This window comes from Megalobrama amblycephala, linkage group LG1, assembly GCF_018812025.1.
Source record: "Megalobrama amblycephala isolate DHTTF-2021 linkage group LG1, ASM1881202v1, whole genome shotgun sequence".
Classification (NCBI taxonomy): domain Eukaryota; kingdom Metazoa; phylum Chordata; class Actinopteri; order Cypriniformes; family Xenocyprididae; genus Megalobrama; species Megalobrama amblycephala.
This window is the reverse complement of record NC_063044.1, coordinates 772,587-787,493: the sequence shown is the minus strand read 5'-3', so window position 1 is coordinate 787,493 and position 14,907 is coordinate 772,587. Positions and strand designations below refer to the sequence as shown.

General features: G+C 35.6%; 1 long non-coding RNA gene and 1 pseudogene across 1 annotated transcript; both read left to right on the top strand.

Moving 5' to 3' along the window:
- Positions 1–14,907, top strand: part of LOC125280200 — a 128,924-nt pseudogene that overhangs the window by 38,796 nt on the left and 75,221 nt on the right.
- Positions 3,827–6,267, top strand: LOC125244013. The gene is made up of 3 exons (XR_007179213.1): positions 3,827–5,154; positions 5,801–5,866; positions 6,151–6,267. It is a non-coding gene; the product is annotated as an uncharacterized LOC125244013 (long non-coding RNA).

Sequence of the window (14,907 nt, the reverse complement as noted above, 5' to 3'; positions counted from 1 at the left end):
GAAATCGCCCATCACTAGATATTGTTGAAAAGTCATTATTTATTTTTATTTTTATGGCCAGAACACATTAAGTTTTCTGTTTTTAGCTGAAAATGGTGTCGTGTAAGTGGCCCTAAAGTTAATAACATATGTTTTTTTTAATAATGGAATTGAGCCAATCAAAACCTTTAGCTGGACATTAACTTTGTTTAGAGCTCCTGTAAAGCCAAAACTATTTTTGTTCCATTAATTTCCTGTTATCACTGTGAAGCTGCTTTGAAACAATACGTATTGTAAAAGTGCTGTACAAATTAAGCTAACTTGACTTGATATGTCCAGGCCCTAGCTGTACACAGTGTCCTAAAAACAGCAACACAAAGCTTGACAATGATAATATCAGGTACTGTTTATGTGCTTTACTTAATTTCAAAAGCAAATATCATTCTGTGTTCACAGCTCTTTAGCTGTAGTAAACAACACTGGCTATAATTCACCTCAGATCTTGAAAAGAAATAAATGGACACAAGAACGTTCAAACTGTCAACTAAATGCGAATAAACAAGTGTATCCTATGACCAAGATGGTTTCACTCTAGATCAGGGGTGTCCAATCCGCAGCTTGTCTATTAAAATATATTATGTGGCCCGTCATGCATAATTTACAAATTGTGCAGTTTCACAATGTTAAAGGGTTAGTTCACCCACAAATGAAAATTCTGTCATTTATTACTTACCTTCATGTTGTTCCACACCCGTAAGACCTTCGTTAATATTCAGAACACAAATTAAGATATTTTAGTTGAAATCCGATGGCTCCGTGAGGCCTGCATCGGGAACAATGACATTTCCTCTCTCAAGATCCATAAATGTACTAAAAAAACGTCTAAATCAGTTCATGTGAGTACAGTGGTTCAATATTAATATTATAAAGCGACGAGAATATTTTTGGTGCCCCCAAAAAAACTAAATAATTACTTATAAAGTGATGACCGATTTCAAAACACTGCTTCAGGAAGCTTTGGAGCATAATGAATCAGTGTATCGAAACATGATTCAGATCGCGTGTCAAACTGCCAAACTGCTGAAATCACATGACTTTGGCGCTCAGAACAGCAGATTCGACACACAGATTCATTTATGCTCCGATGCTTCCTGAAGCAGTGTTTTTATCCACTATATTAGTACAAGCTAGTTTGACTGTCTGAATGATGGCCAAAACTATACAGATGAGTTTTATGACATTTATTGTACTTCACACAAAAGATGAAGCATCCGTTTTCAATCTAGAAAATCACTGTGAGGGCTTAATAAAACACTGCAAGTGTGCATTGAAATATACGCATTAAGATCCGGGGGGTGAAAACTTTTGGAATTTGAAAATCAAGGTAACTTATACTTAAATTTTCTTCTGGCAAACATGCAAGCATCTACTGTTGCTTCCGAAGGGCAGTGCTAAATGGAGAGGGAAAAAAAAGATATTTCAACAAAATAAAAAAAGTTGTCACACCTTCATCCTGTTCAAAAGTTTTCACCCCTCGGCTCTTAATGCGTCGTGTTTCCTTCTGGAGCATCAGTGAATGTTTGAACCTTTTTTAATAGTTGAGTTTGAGTCCCTCAGTTGCCCTCAGTGTGAAAAGATGAATCTCAAAATCATTCAGTCACTGCTGGAAAGGGTTCAAATATGCAAAAATGCTTGAAAACTGATGAATCTGCAGGACCTGGAGGATTTTTCTGAAGAACAGAGCTCAGTTTAACTGCTCAGGACAAACAAGAGACTCATGAACAACCATCACAAAACATAAAAACAGTCGTGGATCATCAGGTAACCACACACAGTATTGAAAATCAATCCTTCACATACTTATGAATAGGGTTATTTTAATAAATTCAGATATTGTTTTGTCTTGTTAACTAAATGTAAACATCTTTTATGTAAAATATCTTACTCAGGACAGTACTAAACCAAAAAATAACATGCATTTTGTATGATCTCTCTTACTTTGTTAAAATTATTCACATTTTCACAGATTCTGCAAATGGTTCACTTACTTTTTCTTGCAACTGTAAGTAAAACTATAAAAACCTGAAATTACATAAATTAATAATAATAAAATGAATCTAATATAATAATATGAATAAACAATGAATTAAATGACAACTACTAATGATTATAAATTATTATGAAATTAATATATAAAAACAAAGAAAAATATAGCTGCAAGCAGCAATTACGGGGCCAAGCACAAAAACGGCACAAGAAGCCAGCCAACATGGCTGGGAGCATCAGACCAACAGCAGCAGTGAGCAATTAGAAAAAAAAGTTATTAGCATTTTTGTCAATTTTGTTATAACTTTTGACCACAAGGTGACGCTGGTCCGAAACTTCTCAGGCTCCTTCAGGGCATTGTCCTGATGACCCATACCAAATTTATGAATTTTGGTCAAACCCATCAGAAGTTATAAGCAAAAATAACACTTTTTCATATCTCCACTCCAGTAGGTGGCGCTGCGCCGAAACACTGTATATTGCCTCAGGTCATGCTTGTGATGACACGTACCAAGTTTGGTCTGAATATGTCAAAGCATTGTAGAGATACAGCTTCAAGAGTAATTTTTGCATCATGCCTCAAATTCTTTGCTCCGGTATACGAAAACGGTTTGACTTATCGACTTGAAATCCATAACTTTTTGTCGGCATGGTCTGAAGATGATACGGTTCAATTTTGGTGAAAATCGGAGCAACGGTCTAGGAGGAGTTCGAAAAAGTAGGTTTTCAAAGTAAAACAATATGGCGGACAGGAAGTTCAGCTGACTATGGTAAATTTGTAATCTATGTTCTCAGCATGACCCAAGGAATCTATTGAGACCAGTTTCATTACAATCGGTTAATATAGTCAAAAGTTATTAGCATTTTTGTAAATTTCGTTATAACTTTTGACCACAAGGTGGCGCAGTGCTCAAACTTCTCATGCTCCTTCAGGGCTTTGTCCTGATGACCCATACCGAGTTTCGTAACGATACGCTAATGCGTTCGTAAAATACAGCATTTTAGCACAAAATTCAAAATGGCCGACAGCTAAAATGGCCAATATGGGAAAATTGGATATTATTCGACTCGGCATGATGCCCCAAATCCAAGGAGACCAAATTTATGATTTTTGGACAAACCCATCAGAAGTTATAAGCAAAAATAGCCATTTTTCATATCTCCGCACCAGTAGGTGGCGCTGTGCCGAAACACTGCATGGTGCCTCAGGTCATGCTTGTGATGACATATACCAAGTTTGGTCTGAATATGATAAAGTGTTGCAGAGATACAGCCTTACTTCTATTTTCGCTACGTACAATTCGTTCGTGTGTTTTTCGAAAACGGTTTGAGCAATCGACTTGAATTCCATAACTTTTTGTCAGCATGATCTGAAGATGATCTGGTTCAATTTTCGTGAAAATCGGAGTAACGGCCTAGGAGGAGTTCGAAAAAGTAGGTTTTTCAGAAAATTCAAAATGGCAGAAAAATTTTCATGACGGAAAATGACGTCATAGGGTGCAATCGATTCGTCTTGACCCAAGGATTCAGAGGAAAAAAGAATTTTGTTTCTAGCCCTTATGGTTCAAAAGTTATTAACATAAACATAAGTGCAACTTTGGACAGCTGGTGGCGCTAGAGGGATTGAGTTAGAGACTCCAAATTTGCTATGGACAAAGGTCAGACTGTCCTCTAACTGTGTGCCAAATTTCACAACTTTCCCGCAAGCGCTTCTATGGGCTGCCATAGACTTCAAGAGCGGAAGAAGAAGAATAATAATAAGCGTACGGAACGCCAACAATAACAATAGGTGCCTAAGCACCTTCGGTGCTTGGCCCCTAATAAAACACAAATGTATGGTTGCTTTCTTAAAGTAAAACACACAGGCTGTTATTGTAAAAACTTATATCCTTTAAACTCAAAAAGTTAATTGTACTTATTTTTGATATAAGTACATAGTTAAGGCCACCTAATATATAGTGGGACCATATTTCCACCTCTTTAAGCGGGCACGGTTCAGAGTAATCACACTAGTCAAGCCAACCACACTTTGGGGGTCAAATGTACTCGGGCATGGTTCAGATCACCTAGTGTGAGTACACTCTTACTGATGAACTGATTCCTGTGTTTTCAGATTATCCAGATGTTCATATGTTTGCAAAAAGGTCTATCAGAGACAAAACCAAGCTGAAATTCACCTGTCTAGCCACTGGCTTCTACCACAAAGACCTGATGATGAACATTACGAAATATCGCACATCTCTGCCTGAAGATGAGACTGAATCCACAGGAATCAGACCAAACCATGATGGATCCTTCCAGATGAGGAAGAGTGTGGAGATCAAGGAGGAGGAAAAAGATGAATATGATTGTTTTGTGTCCCACAGTTCCCTTAGTGAACCAATTATCACTAAATGGGGTAAAGCAGTCACACATAGACATAAATATCACCTGATATTAGATTAAAAAAAATTGTAAACTTCAATTTTCCCCCTTTTTGTTTTTTGATATACTTAATTATTTTATTTTTTATCTTTATACATTTGATTGGCTGGAAAATGCTCTCCAGAGTCTGTCTCAGTTTTGATTGGAGCAGTGATTGTAGGTGTGCTTGTGCTGGCAGTTGTTGCTTTAGTGGTTTTCATTTTAAATGAGAAAAAGATTATTGGTGAGTACTGACTGATTAATGATGATCTACACATTCTTGTTGTTTTTGGTTTTGTGTTGTAAAGCAAAACTGAGTTTATTTTTCACTGGTAAAATGGGTCAAAATAGAGATTTAACTGACACTGAAAAGTCAAAATGATGAAATGCCCATGAGAATGATGCAACACAGAAATATCAAAATGACCCGCTCATTGCAACCCTTCTGCCCCACTGGGCATTTCATGTCTGATGGTCATGTCTTAATTCTGAAATTTCTATAGTTATGTTTCCTTCTCATGAGCATTTCATAATATGCAACTAAAATATGCTTAATATGTATGATCAGAATTATTTTCAATAACTGTTATTTTTAAACTACAATCAATTTAAACTAAACTGTAACTAAATTAAAGAAAATACTATATATGTCACACTGTTTAGATTTTAAAAGCAGAAACGAACATGAACCAGAAGACCATCATGCTGAAGTTCCTCTGAAAAAAGGTATGAGTAATACTAATATCCAATCACTCAAATGTACAGTAGAGATTATATTGATTTTTTTTTATTTTTTTTTTATCATGGATTCAATTACACTAACTCATCTGGCTCTGAACATGACTCCAATGTAGATATTTATTCAGCTTTATTACATGTGTATGAAATAATATGTTTGAGAATTGTACTGCATTGGATCATTTTCCCCACATCTTTTGTTCATTAATGTCAGCTTTCTAAATCTAGACTTGTGTAACAGACATGAATTGTCCAGACACTGTAATAGAGATTCAATATTTCACAGCATCTGAATCACAGTTCAGAATCTCTCATGTTTACTGTATTGCTGTTTAACTTCAATATCTGTATTTTACATGTCTTATAACAATGGATAGACGTAAGAACAGCTTATCACCTGACTGTTGAATATGCCCCTTATTTACAAATATATTGCATGCTATTTTTAATAATGCACCTAAACATGCATCACTAAATGCATCATTTGTCCACCTGGTCTCATCACGAATCTCATCACAAAAGCGTTCCACTTTTTTGTTTAATATTTTTGGTGGCCACAATTGTGGTGCATCATTATTTGATAGATTTTCTCATACTGGAGATGCTCTTTGACATTTCACTGTTTCTCCAACAGGACGAGACACCAGTGGTTTAGACGATAAAGATTGGTGGGAACTTAAGGAACTTAACCAGGACTCAGGTGAATATGGCTCTTATTCACATGTATCTCATGCTCTCTTTAATAATGAAACTGAATAACCATGCCTCATTAAATGCATCATCTGTCTGCCAGACCACCTGGAATACAAACACATCCTAAATCTCATTACACAAGCTTTTCACAACCATCCACTTTTTTGTGATTAATATTTTTTATTGCCACAATTGTGGTGCATCATTATTTAATTTTAATATTTTATTTTTTTTAATTTAATTTTTTTCATACTGGAGATGCACTTTGACATTTCACTGTTTCTCCAACAGGACGATACACTAGAAGTGAGCCACACAAGGATGTTAGCTAACTGGTAATTATATATTAAATGTTTTGACACAGTTCTGTTTCTCTGCAAGCTCTAGTGAAGCACATTCGAAATATCTTCTGCATTCAGGGCTTCTTACAGGAGCTCTGATTTAGTTTTCATGTGTCAGAGACTGCCATGATAACCTCAGTTAAAGAGGTCATGTTGTTTACATGAAGCTGATTTCATCATTCAGGGTGGAGGTCAGGAACCTTTCTTCTAATGGGAAGGAAAGGTTTAAACTATAATAGTCATACTGCAGCATTGTGGATAAACTGCAGAGGTTTGAAAAATGCAAATGCTTGAGTTTTAGATGTTCTACTCATCTAGAAATATCAGTTGTTCTAATAACTTCTCCCAATAATGAATTAAATTAATATAAATATTTTCAGTCCAATGGCTCCAAGACATAGTGACAGAAGAATCAATGAATCACTACAACAACACAAATTCAGAGGAAGTTTCATAAAGAAGATTTGTGGTATTTGCGAATACTTCTGAGTCACAACATTTGGAGGGGTTGCTTGAAAATAGTTGAATAATATCCTCTCTCTTTCTTTCTCAGATGTTATATATTGTGGATGTTTTGAGGCATTTTGCTCAAGCGATTGTTGTTTTCTTTATTATTTTTCTTCCAGGTTCCAAGAGCTGTTTTCTCATACTTCCTCTGTTTCTACCTCTGAAGGGTCAGACTGACACATTTGCAGTGATAATTAAGAAAAATAATTATCCTGTATTCTCTATAAAATATCTGTCTTATATTATCCTTAATGTCCGGTGGGATATTTTAATGTATTAATTATTGTAACCTACATTTGTTGATTGGTTTTGGTTTTTCACACTGACTTAATTTCTTTATATATTTATGCAAGGAATGGATTAATGGTGTAAATGAATGTTTGTCTGTTATTCATGTGGAATCCATTTTTTTCATAAATTACACTAGTCTGGGGTGTGTTTCCCAAAAAACATTGTTAGCCAACTATGGTCACAGGTTCCATTGAACCCTATAGGTAACGACGGAAGTTGCGATGATAGTTGGCTTTTGGAAACGCACCCTTGTGTTGTACTGCTTTCACCTTTTTTAAGACAAACAAAAAAATAAATAAAATTGTACTGTTTCACTCAGGGTTTCAGAGAATGGTACGGCTTCTCATGTACCTGGTTTTGTTTCTGACTGTTATGAATGTCTGCTAATCAATAAGTGAACTTAAAATGGTTTTGCACTTATTTGATTTTGAAAACTGAGCAATCTGATGAATAACACTACTAATGTCTTATTTGAGAACATTTTATGAATGATAAATAAAACCAACAGACAGACTACCTGTTACAGTTATGTTATGTTCATCTTAGTTTCATGGACTTTTAGTTTGTTTTCATATGTCGCATGTCTTCCTTTGTTCTGTTTTCCCGCCACCTTTTAGTTGTCATGGTAATTCATTTAATCATCACAGGTGTTCATTATTAGTTCCCTCATTTGCCTTGTGTTTAAGTTCCTGCCTTTTCACTCTTTTGTTGTCTGGTATTGCTTGTGTTAACTTGTGTTTGTATCACACTGTTACAGTTTTGGATTACCTTTAAGTCTTGTAAATAAACACTGTTGAATTTTTATATTTGTCTTCCTGGGAGCGATTGTAACACTACCTACCTCTTTTACTTGACCAGAGAGTTGTATATCATGAAAATTATCATTAATTGTAATTATTTAATGAACAGTGAAGTTTCTTTAAACATGTTGTTGTTTTTAAAATCAATAAATTACTCTAAGCTGTTCCTCTTCTGCTCATTTTCTTATTGGATAAAACACAATCTTTCATTTTCTGTAACCAATTTTCTGTTGTTAAAGTTGCCTTTTAACAATCATGCTTTGAACAACTCAGAACGTCAGTGGAGAAAAACCAACGTTCTCCAAAAATACGACCATATAGGTCGTTTGTCACTTCCCTTTGTAGTTGTTAATAAAACATTAGCTTTGCTAAATGGAAATAGGAGAAATGGTGTAAAAAGTCCACACATTGCATTTAAATGAACACGCATTTTGATTGGTAACGACAGTCATACATCATCGACAGACATAACACGACACTGTCATTATTTTTATGCCAGCTAGAGGGCGCATGACTTTAAAACGTAAATATAGGTCATAATAAGGTGTTTTTTTTTTTTTTTTGGAGGACAGTTTAAAATTGTAGGTGGGGGGAGTGAATGAACAGCGCCCTCCTCCACTCTCATTACCCAAAACTGAGGTTCCCTGGAGCAAGACACCCCAATCACTCCTCGGGCGCCACAGCAAAATTCATTTATTCTTATGGTATGGTATGTTGTGACTAATGCACATGGTTTTATTACTGACAGGTTTTGCACTTATTTGCTTTTGAAAATCTGACCTATGCCTTATTTGTACATTAACCAACAGACAATCAGCCTGTAGGCTAACAAACTCTATAACAAGGTGGAATAATCGTTTCTTATATTTTGAATATTGTCATTAATAATTGTCCTGGCAATAACTGTAATTATTCATTGAACAATGAAGTGTCTTTAATTATGGTATTGTTTTTAAGATATGCTGTACCACTTTTCACTGTACCACAATTTCTTATTGGTTACAACATCATATTCCATTTCTGCAACCACCAGATTTCTGTTGTTAAAGCCTGTTCACACCACGGAGATCGAACCTTAAACTGGTTAATCTTCCCAAAAAGGTGGAAAATCCTGATGCGGTCGCCTTTTCAGAAAAATGGTTACCTGAAGCGTTGGGCCCGGCAACCTTCTCCACCCCGACCATCATCGAGAGATTTCCTGGTCGTTTACAATCCGGTTGATTATCTCTTCCAAGAGTGCTGATCGTTAAGTTCTTGAACTTTTAAGATAAAGTCAAAGTGATGCTCGCTGCCAGGATTAAAGGCAAGATCATGCATGGAGATAACGAGGTCAGATTTTTCCTTGATTTGCCTGCAGAGCTTCACTGTCAGAGGCGGTGTTTTGACGGGGTTAAAAGATCATGAAACCCCCCTGTTTTACCCTGGTCGTTCACACCTCTGAGCTGGAAAAACTCTAAAATAACTCTGTTAAAATGGGTGTGTAAAGCTCTGAAAAAGTGGGAGTGTAGAGGGGGAGAAGAGGGGAGAGAACAACCAATGAAGCACATACATACAACACACTCATTATACAGAATAATGAATATTAATATATGAGCACGGAGAAAATGACAACAAACTCCCAAGCACAAGGGAGAAATGCGAAAGAATATTTAATAGGGCTAATAATAGGCTACTTTGATTACGTTTACGAGCACTGCAGTCTCAAAATCAGTCTTTTGTCTAGTAGAATAATCCTGTCGTCGCGTTCAGATAGGCTACACCACTGTATCAGCGTCCAGTTTATTATTTAATAAAGTATAATTCATTTTATATAATTCATTTGAAGAAGACGTGATGAAATATGTGTGCATAACTACACCGTGCTGGTTAATGTTTGTTGCAGGAGAATGTGTGAAATAAAAACTTTAAACAGATACTTTATTCTGTATGAGCCACATGGCTAGTGTTATTAAACTCATCGCGGAGCTCCGCGCTGAAACCCATCATATGTGCGCTCCGCGTGTATATCATAATAACAATCGTATTTTTCATGTATTTGAATTCAAACTCCAGTTCTGACCGCATCCCGAGCAAAATACAAACAACACTCATGTGCTGCTGTGCTGAGGGAAACAGCCTACTGCTCGCGTGTTTGAATGTAGCTAGAGCAGGCAGAGGTGAATGAGCCGCACTTTTGTAACATTTGAATTCTCTGCTGTAATGCGATCTCATGCGAACATATTTTCCATTTGTGCTGGTAGATTACAGCAAAACAATCCACATGCACACAAACCTCTGCTTTGGTCGCGTCACAGTAAAACACATTGTGTTGTAGCACTGAGGAAACGAACACCAATGATATGTCTCTGAATGACAACAGACCGAGGCAAGAGAAGCGACACTTCCTCATGCATAATACCACAATTATAATCTTATGCATACTACAGCGCAGTGATTGGATTAAATGAGCTTTATGTCATGAATATATATGTCGAGAATCACTCGAAACAGTCTACGTCAGCATGTTTGACCATGCCCATACTTGGGCCGAAAGTACACGATTACGTCAGATTTTGTGACGTTGCTCCGACTCAGTTTTTCAAGCCGGAAGACAGAAATTGCTCTGAAAAATGCCATAACCATTTTTCACTTATGAATAACATTAATGAGTACCTTTAGTAATTTCAATGATGTGCAGCCTATACATATCTGTTTACATCTCAAAAAAAGTGTTTTGGGGTTTCATGACCCTTTAAACAACGGCTAGATTGTGGAATTGTCTACCCAGCCAAGCTACGCCTGACAATTGACCCTTTTCCAGGAGTTTGATTGACAAGCGATATAACCAATCATAATGCAGAATCCGCCAAGAACATAAAATTTCTCGAGCAATTTTTGAAGGGGACACAAATAATACAGACAAAATTTTACTTATAAGGATATATGTTACGTTACACAAAAGAAAACCTTGCTACTATTATTAGTGTAGCATGGAGACCATGCCATTATGCTCAATGTTTCTCTTTAGTTCAATGAAAAAACTGACTGAATTGACCAAAATATTCTTCTTCGAAACCATTTATTTATTGCAATAATTTTACGTTTTTTTTTTACAACCAAGTCATGAAAAAACGATGAATACACATTGAGCAAAACCTAACACACAACAGTAAATCTATTAGCCTTCTTACAGTTCACACTTATGCTTATCACAATGTTAGTTGTAGTTGGTGTGGGTGACTTACTATGCAACAAGCTATCATAAAAAAGCTACCAAACAAGCTAGGTAACATTATAATCGCTAACACAGTGGACTCACAGAAAAATCGTCTGTTCATCCAATGCTTTTCCAATGTCGCCACCTGGAACAGTGATAGTAGCAGATGATTTTAATTGCATGCTTGCACGCAATTGCCTGAGCTTGACCGCTCTTCAGGATTAGATAGCTCTCACTCTCAAGGTAGAAAGAAATCCGACAGGCTATGATAGATTTGAATCTGTGTAACTCTTGGAGAACATTTAATCCTTTAAAAAGGGAATATACTCATGTTTCTCTTCTTTATCTAAAACCTCCTATCGTATAGATTGTTTCTTGATTTCTGTTTCTTTATTGCCTAATATCGAAAGTTGTATGGATGATAGTGTGGTTCTGTCTGATCATTCTCCTGTCTAATTACTTTATATAGAATCTCAAGCAAATAAAAGTCCCCCTAGATGGCAGCAGAACTCTGAATTCATCAAATTTGCTGGTGAACAGATACACCTGTATTTTACAATAAATACAGATCAAACTTCGGCAGCCATTAGATGGCAAGTCTTTAAGGCATTTATTAGGTGCCAAATGATTAGTTATACTAGTTCCAAATTTAATAAAGATAAACAAAAGTTGCTTGAATTAGACACAGAAATTAGAGATTTAGAATTAGAGATTTACTGGGTTTCTCCCTGATCTTTAAAGGTTTGTTTCAATCTTAATATGCTTTGAGCTTTTAGTGTGCAAAGTTCCTCATATTCAGCTTTTAAGGCTAATAATTGTTGCTTAATTTGTACAAATTTATCTATGTTTATCATTTTCTCTAAATCTCTAATTTTTTTTTCTACAGGGCAATGTTGATTCTAAAAGTATGATGTGCTTCCTTATTCAACTTTTTATTTTACTTGGAAAATATCGCACTCATGTGAAAAATTGACTAAAGTTAAGCTGAATTTTGAACATTTTAAAAATAGAGATTAAACAATATGGTAACACATTAGACAAAATTTAGAACAAAAAAGCAAGAAAGACCAATGAAGCTTTTTGTTCATTAAATTGTTGAAATGTTACCCTGGCATGACCTAATTTACTTTCACTTTCATATTCGTATGTATGTTAATTTGTCTTCTACTTATGCATGTACAAAACTGTGTATATTTTTTGCATTAAAAAAAAATAAAAAATAGAATACATTAAATATAAGAGGTGACTAATCACAACGCCTCCGATTGGACATTGCATTCCTAAACTCAACAAAAACGTGTATGATTGGTTATAATGCTAAACAATGCAAACTACACGCGTGAAAGAAAATGACTATAAATATGATAACGAACAAATCTGCTGTGAATGTAATGCCGCTATTTGTTTATTGTAAATTACGTGTTGACTACTTTCTTTGACCCCCTCCCAACATCTTATTTTGTTGTCCTTTAGGGAGGATCAAATCTTCATTATGGGGCTCAGACCTCTCCAAAAAAACTCGCACCCTAGTTAAAACGTTATTCTGCTGTTGGTGGTTGTTTCTTTACTGTTGTTGAAGAAGGAACTGTTTGTAAACATCAGTAAAATTCACAGAAGTCTTTTGGACTATGGGCACGGGTTTCGGCAGAATCGCTCTGTTTTGTGTTTTTCTTCTTAATGGGACTTTGCGTTCAGCTCAAGCAGGTAAATGATTAACTTTTATTGAGTTTATCAGAGAACAAAAATGAAAGTAAAATGCTTCTTGATCTAAAACGGCTGTGTAACGGACATTGTGCATTAAATATTTTGTATATTTATATACTCATATAACTACGAGTTTTGTTAACTAAACAAAGCGAACTATCCAGAATAACAGAATAATATTGCGATCAATATTATTAATCATATATGATTGACGTCAGCGTGGTATTACAGGCTCAGCAGGCTGTTTCAGCAGCCTCACTTTATCAAAATAATAACATTTCGTTATCACTTTTTAATTATTTGTTTATTAGCTTGCATATTAATATTATATTTGCTGTTTATTAATAGGCATAGAACATATTAAAGAACAAGAACATAGGCTACAAGAACATATTAAATTAAATAAATTAGTTAGGCAAAAGTCGTACTCATAGTTAATAGTGAATATGTTTTCCCCATACTGAAGTGTTACCCATGCATCTTTCTGTAGCTGGAATATCTTCACTGTGTTTAATGTGCTTTACCCACCTCATGTTTTAACTGCTTCCTCTTCCAGGAACTTAGCACTTTCATCACATTTACACACAGTGATCAGTTATTTCATGCATATTTTATTCCTCTTCATTGCAGAGAAACACTCGCTGTATTACATTTACACAGGCTTGTCTAAACCTGTGGATCTGCCGGGCATCTATGAATTCAGTGCTATGGGTCTGCTGGACAACACACAGATCGACTATTACAATAGTGAAGAAAAGAGAAAGATTCCCAAACAACAGTGGATGAAAGAGAAAATGCAGGAGGATTACTGGGAAAGAGGCACTCAGTCCAGAAAGAGAAAAGAAGAGTGGTTTAATTCGAGCGTCAATACTCTGATGAGCCGCATGAGACACAATGATTCAGGTGAGAAACATTCATACTCTTTAACCTCTATATGATTTTTATTACCATGTCACAAAAATGTTGATTTGTGTCCATTTCAGATCTCCATGTTCTTCAGTGGAGACACGGTTGTGAAGTTGAGCAGGAGGGAGATGAAGTGAAGTTTATTAAAGTCGATGAGTATGGCTATGATGGAAAGGACTTCTTATCCTTTGATATTAAAGAGTCTAAATGGGTCGCTCCAGTTGTTGCAGCTCAAAAAACCAAAAGAAGATGGGATTCTAAACCCAAACTAAACCAAAACTCCAAAGGATACCTGGAGACAACGTGTTTGGACTGGCTCAACAAATTCAGAAAATATAGAGACGAGAAGCTCAGAAACGCCTGTGAGTGAATGTATTTGTAGTTTATTAGCAGATGTTATAGAGATGAAACTGATTGATGAACTGATTCCTGTGTTTTCAGCTCCTCCAGATGTTCATGTGTTTGCAAAAGGGTATATTACGTACAAAACCAGGCTGAAACTCACCTGTATGGTCACTGGCTTCTACCACAAAGACGTGAAGATGAACATTAGGAAAAATAACACATCTCTGCATGAAGATGAGATTGAATCCACAGGAGTCAGACCAAACCATGATGGATCCTTCCAGATGAGAAAGAGTGTAGTGATCAAGGAGGGGGATGAAAGAGCAGATTATGATTGTTTGATGTACCACAGCACCCTCAAAGAACCAATTATACACAAATGGGGTAATTAAAGCAGTTACAGCGAGAGGCAGAAATATCACCTGATATTAGAATAAAAAATAATTTTAAGTTGTAATTTATATCCTTAATTAAAAATATTTTTCATCATTTTTGCATTTGTATAGATGGAAAATGCTGGGACTGCTCGCCAGAGACTCCTGCTGGAGCAGTGATTGGATTTCTGATTGGAGCAGAGCTTGTCCTGGCAGCTTTTGGTTTTTTGGTTTTCAAAAGGATTAATGGTGAGTAGTGACTGATCAATGATGATCCAGTAACATCAATGAAAAATAAGCAGAAATGACAGATGGGTAATAGTAGAAGAATGTAAATAAATAGTATTTGTATGTATAATAATGATAATATTTTGAGATGATGACAACAGTGATATCAGTAATAATAATAATAACAGTAATAATAACAATAATGATATTAAAGATGGTGATGATAAGTTGTGTTGGCGGCAATAGTAATATCAATAATAATAATAGATAACATTGATAATAATGACAATAATAACAGTAGTGATACTAATATTTTGTGTTGACGGAGAAAGTAAAATCCATAATAATAATAATAA